Here is a 6,560-nt window from a genome sequence, read left to right on the forward strand (position 1 = left end):
AAGTGAAATAGATATTTAGCCAATAGTTTGTAAGAATTAGGACTAAAATAAAATCGAAAATAATTTATTAATATTTGTTGAAACGATTGACGACCTGAAATATTTCGCATTGCCGCGTGAAATAAATTGCTATCTTGCACATTGTATTATATATTTATATTTTATGAGTAATGAATACCTTCGGTGAATGGACACATTGGGTTTCCCTTGTAAAAAATATCAATAATTATTTGTACTTCCAAATTTATATTATCAAACGAAAAAATATATTTATAAATAAATAACATAATTCAACATACCTATAAATTGTATAGTAATTTCAAACATCGTCATTTTTACAAAATATCATTTCGCCCAGTAATTAAATATATCGTTTACTAGGTGACAAACATTTTTCTCTGGGTGATATTTTTTTCACTCAGTATATATTAGTTAAAATACCCACTTTTCATGTGAAAAATAAAACAATTTTTCATTCTCGTTAAACGATTTTAGTTATTTTTTTATTGTAAGTTTCTCGTAGAAACTTGAAACATTCTGCTCTTATTTAAATTATTATTTTTTAATCACATTGAAATATTCAATTTAAGCTGTTAAGTATTTTAAAATACTAATAAAATGATTTAGACTTATTCAAAAATATTTTAAATTAACTTTAAGATTCTACATAAATTGTTTTTTTAAAAATTAAAAATATTTAAAATGCATAGGTATAATTTTTTTATGATAAGCGTTTGAAGTTCTATTGTTGAACAATTTGGCAAAGCTACAAACATTTATAATTATTTTGTAATTAAATATTCTAAAAACTCAAGTTTTTTATCTAAATCTTGAATTTTTATTGGTTTTTAAAATACAATTGTCTGTAGTGACACGTATTTCTCTTCAAGTTTTCAATACCGGTTTGGTTAAAGTGAGTTAAATTCCTGTTTTGAATAACGGTAAAACCAAAATGAATATCGAAATCGGAAAAACAAAATAAGTACTTGATTCAAAATAGAAACACAAAAAAAATATTTAAAGGCTTTAAGCTTTAATTATAATGACCAAATTGATGATTACATATTGGAAACTTAATTATTGAATTAATTTATTTGATAATTTTTTTATTTAATTAATTTGTATAATTTATTCAAATATTGACATACTGCAAATTATTTTAAAAAAATATTCAATATTTTTAATTTTGTACAATATATTAAGTGTTTTTATATGTCTATGTAATAATTACTAGATAACTAATAAAAATTGCCTTTTTTACAGGCGACTTGTATTTTTTTTTTTATTTTTCGTTAATCGTATTATTTTATAAATTTGTTATGACTTATGAGTATATACGTCTATTTTATTATTACGGTTTATAATTAAAAGTTAAACCAACAGCAATTAAACAATAACCGCTAAATAACCGCTATCACTGAAACCTTGAACTGAATTATGATCTTAAAAAATCATGCTTTGATAACATGTCGTTATTCATTTGTTTGTGTGTGTGTTTCTGTATCACGAATCACGATCATTGATCTTATTCTTAGTAGTTGTATTGAATGTATAGTAAAATGAAAAGAAAATTACGTACAATAATGATAATCTGTCATAGTATAGCAAGCTCATAAGGACACGGACACAGGATAAACATTTTTTTTTTTTAATTGTTAATTGAACTATTTTCTATCTTTTTCCGTCTGTTTTCTCCAACATTACTTTCAACTAATGTATAACATAATATAAATTTTCGGGGTTTTTTTTTTGGTTTCTTAGGCAGTAAATTTATCACTTATTAGGAACTTCGTATTAAATTTACAATCATATTTATCAAGTGATAATTTTTTTTTTTTATCGGCATTTAAAACAAAACAACTAAAATTTTTTTTAAATGTCTATGAATAGCTCAAAAGTGTTTAATAATAAGTATTATGAACATTATTTATAGGTACTATGCATAAGAAACATTAACATAAACATTTGGTAAAAAATTATAATTTCTAAAGTCATTCTTTACACCAATTAAATAAAATCAATTATATAGAAAACTTAACAAAATAATTTGCGATTTGTCAAATATTTTTATTTTAAATAATTTTATACGTATATATTATTATTATGTTATATGTAATATATATATATAACGTAATAGTAGAATATATAGTAAATGGTTATGTATAGAACAAGGACTTTCATGCACTAAAAAATCATCAAATATGCACTTATGCCCTCAAAAAAATTAATACATTAAAATTTATAGCTCTAAAAATTATATTTTTTCTTTAAATGTTTAATTTTGATAACTTTACATTATCTCTCTATAAGTTTTAACTGAATTTGATATCACTTTATTGTAATCTAATTTCAACTATGATAAAATGAGTCTCTTTCGTCTTAATGAGAATATAAAAAGTTAAATATAATAATTTGTGTCCTTAACCGTGAAAAATATTAATTGAAAAATATGATTTTCGAAAAACCTTCAAAATATGCACTACAAACTAAAAATATGCTTTTATAATCAACAAAAAATATGTCCTTTAAACCCAAAAATGTCTAAATATGCAAAAATATGCACTAAAAACTTAAGGATTTACGTTGTGAAATGTACTGTGTTCTTACTCTGCATACGAAAAAGTAAACCAGAAAAAATATGAGAATGCATGAAAGTCCTTGCTCTAGTTATGTACTTGTAATTTGTATTATAATGATTTAAATGATTAACAATCTGAGTTAATCTATCAAACTTTTTTCAGTTTATTTAATAACTACTTGTATAGTTGTATAGCCGTATCACAGACATTTCATACTGTTAAACTATTATAGTCTATAATAGAAATCCCTTAGTCCTTTATGGCTAAACAATAAACACAAATCACAATGATTACTATTTTATATATCCTGCGAACATTTTTTTTTTTTGAGAAGGGAGGGTTCAGAAATCAAAAGCCGTCATCGATATATTTTAGTTACCTACCTATTGTTTCACACACCCGTAATGATACGGTGTAGAAAACACTATGGAAAATAATAATCGGTACCTAACCGATTACAGTAATGCTACTGTGGCTGGGCAATAAAAACAACGGTATTTTCATGTAATATTCAAACACGAGTGCGGAGCGATCATTACATTATTGCCTCCGTGGTGTAGGTAGTATGAATCATACCGCGATAGAGCCACGGTTTAATCGACGGAGGAAGTCGGAATGGGCGTCCCGTTTCCGCCAAAAAACCGGTCCCCTGATTTAGGCATAGCCCTTTTCCGCCAAAAACGAAAAAGGTACGATTCCCGTTTCCGCCAAAAGACATTTCCGCAAAAAAGTTTGGAAACCAATGGTCATAATTTTTAAGCAATATATATGTTGTGGTATATATAAAATAAAATAATAATGTAAAATGTAGGTAATAACAATGACATTTGTAAATAATGCGAATAGGTAGAACTAGAGAGCCTAGATATATATATATATATATATATGAGCTCTCTAGGTAGAACAATATAGGTATACAGCGAATATATTTTTGTGAAAGACGTTTCCGTCAATTTAAGAACCATGTACAAATCTTTCATATTCTTATCATATACAAATATTTTTATTATTATAAATTATAATACAAGTAGATAATAATAATACATTATATTTAACTATTTAAAATTATAATACAAGTATAGGTCAATTAATATAGTCTCAATAGAGTTTTGAAAAACATATCGTTATTTTTAAATAATTAACATCTCCGCCGAGTTACATTTGTTTTTGACGTATAACCAAATATCAAACATCAAATATCAACATCGTTTTAACTCTTTTGCTTACAACAAATTCCGTTTTAAAAACCGTATTAACTGTTGTTAAACTGATGACGAACAGAACAGATACTGAATCGAAATATAAAAATTTAACATTTGTCAGATAATAATTATTGTGTGCGAATTATAAATAAATTATGGTACAGTGTATACTTCCTTCCTTTATCGACGATTATCAACAATTATCGAAGATTATCGCTGTATATCTTGTTGTACCTATTCGCAATTTCGCAATTATTTACAAATGTCATTGCTATTACCTACATTTTACATTACTATTTTATTTTACATATATACCACAACATATATATTGCTTAAAAACTAAGACCATTGGTTTCCAAACTTTTTTTCCGGAAATGTCTTTTGGCGGAAACGCGAATCGTACCTTTTTCGTTTTTGGCGGAAACGGCCAATATTGTTTTGGCGGAAACGGGTAACCCCCGTCGGAATCGTCGTGAACTGTGAACGCCGAACGGTTATCAAATCGTCAACAATAAGACATGAACGCGAACGCCGTCCTATCAATCGCGCGTGATTTCGCGGCGTATCTGTTATCGCACCGCCACTGACAACCTATCGTAATAAATATAATTATCATTATTATTATTACTATTACTATATTATTATTAATTTTCACGATCGTGTCAGCGGCAGTGCTCGTGCGGCGTGCGACCGCGTCGACCTGTCCGTGAACGGATGATCGTCTGAAGACCAAAATAACAATATCGTCTTCGCCGGTCCACGACGATCCCTTTCGTTACACGCGAACATTGCACTCGCGTCCTACCTGTTGTTGTGGTTAACGTGTACGCGCGCGAAACGTTCGTCCGGCCAAAACATCGGTATTCGACGTATTACGATCGATTGATTTGTTTTTCCGTTTAGTGACCAGCCTTCCGTCATCGTTATGTGGTCGAAAATATTTAAAGCCAGCAATCACGGACTCGTCCCGGCGTGGCCATATATTCGATCACCTGGCCGGTGAGCAGCATGATACAGACGCTAGATCCGTCCGGCAACAAAACCATTGATTTACAACGAGCCGCAAAGTTCAGCATGTATGGTGGACTCTTCGAGCCATTTGTACGCGTGGATGAGATTTGCCAGTTACGTTTGGCCTTCAATGACAATTACCAGTCATATAACTAAGGTCAGCAATCTGTGTTTGATAATTATTATAATTATCATCAATTATTAATAAGCATAATTAAAAGTGATGTGATCGTTTAAACTGTAACTTTATTTAAATATTAACCTATATTAATTTTCAACATTATCAATAATAAATTACTTGATATGAGGTATATTTCAGTTACTAAGTTTAAAAATGTAATTATAAAATTATTTAATTGTAGATTTATCTGAGTTTTCTTAAAAATCATTACTCATTTTAATTAAATATCGTTAATAAATTGTCAGATAATTAAGATACTAAACAATGCAATTTTATTATTTATTAATTATTTTACTTTTAAATATGTATCTAGTAATTTTATTTAAAAGTGATTCATTAAAATTTGTTAAGTGCTTAGGATTTAAAAATCTGTAGTTGGATACATAGGTATTATAGGTGTGGTTATGTATTCTCAGTTTCTATGTAGATCCTAATTAAATAATTATTATTTACAAATATAAATTTATGTTTTAAGTTTTAATTAAAATATTAAATTATCATGAAGTTTATTAATTAAAAATAAACTTATATTATCATTACTTGCTAAAATATTTATGTATAGAGCAGTGTTAATAAGTTTTGACTATTTCAACATAATAATTCTCATAATTTCTGATTATCAATTTATGAATATCAAAACTATTTGTAACATACATTTCACAAATAGTTTTTGATATTGTACTACTCTGATGATGAAAAATTTAAGAACATTCTTTATTACAGGTACCTTTATTTTACTAGGTGGAGTTATCTATATTATATTTATTTATGGGAAATATTTTAATTGTAAAATTAAATTTATTATGACATAACTTAAAAACAAATTTATTATTGTGATTATTAAGGTATTAGATTATAATGAGATTTTTGATTTTCAATCGGATTTGAATTAAAACTTAAGCAATATTGTAGATGCCTATAGTTTATTATATTTTAACTATTTTAAATGGTATAATTTTATAATGTTTAATACTATCAATTATTTTTATGCATAAACATTGAAATCTATCAATTAGAAAGAATTTATCAAACCCATTGTTAAAATGTGTATTAATGTTCTACAATATTTCATACTTTGGGCTATACATTTATGTAAGTGCCAGTCATTTTTATAAACTAGATAATTACATCACATCATGATATAATATTATGGTAATTAATACTCAGTATTCAAGAAGCCTTAACAATTTTTCTATATGGACTATCAAGATAGATTATTTAAATATAACAGGTAAAAGCATTAATAACTAGGATTTTTATCATCATGAGAAGAATAAAAGAAAATAAGATTAGATAACAAACATAAATTTGAAAATGTGATATATTGATAGGTATTATCATAGTAATTTGAATTTTTGTAATATGAAATTCATAATATAATTTTTCAGAAAATCAGCTCATATTATATGTATTATACAACAAATGAGCAAATAATTGTGATTAAGATTGCAGAACATAGATATTCTATTTATTAGATACCAAGACCTAGTTTACAGATAATCATTAATTTGTTTTTGTGATTTATGAATCATAAATTGAATAAAAAACATGACTAATATTACGTTCTACTGATGATAAATCTTAATT

At 26.5% G+C, this 6,560-nt stretch overlaps 1 pseudogene; it reads left to right on the forward strand.

Moving 5' to 3' along the window:
* The first annotated feature begins 4,706 nt into the window (after window positions 1–4,706).
* Window positions 4,707–6,560, forward strand: part of LOC112594052 — a 6,413-nt pseudogene continuing 4,559 nt past the window's right edge.

The sequence above is a fragment of the Melanaphis sacchari genome, unplaced genomic scaffold, assembly GCF_002803265.2.
Source record: "Melanaphis sacchari strain LSU unplaced genomic scaffold, SCAv2.0 Contig21_pilon_pilon, whole genome shotgun sequence".
NCBI lineage: Eukaryota > Metazoa > Arthropoda > Insecta > Hemiptera > Aphididae > Melanaphis > Melanaphis sacchari.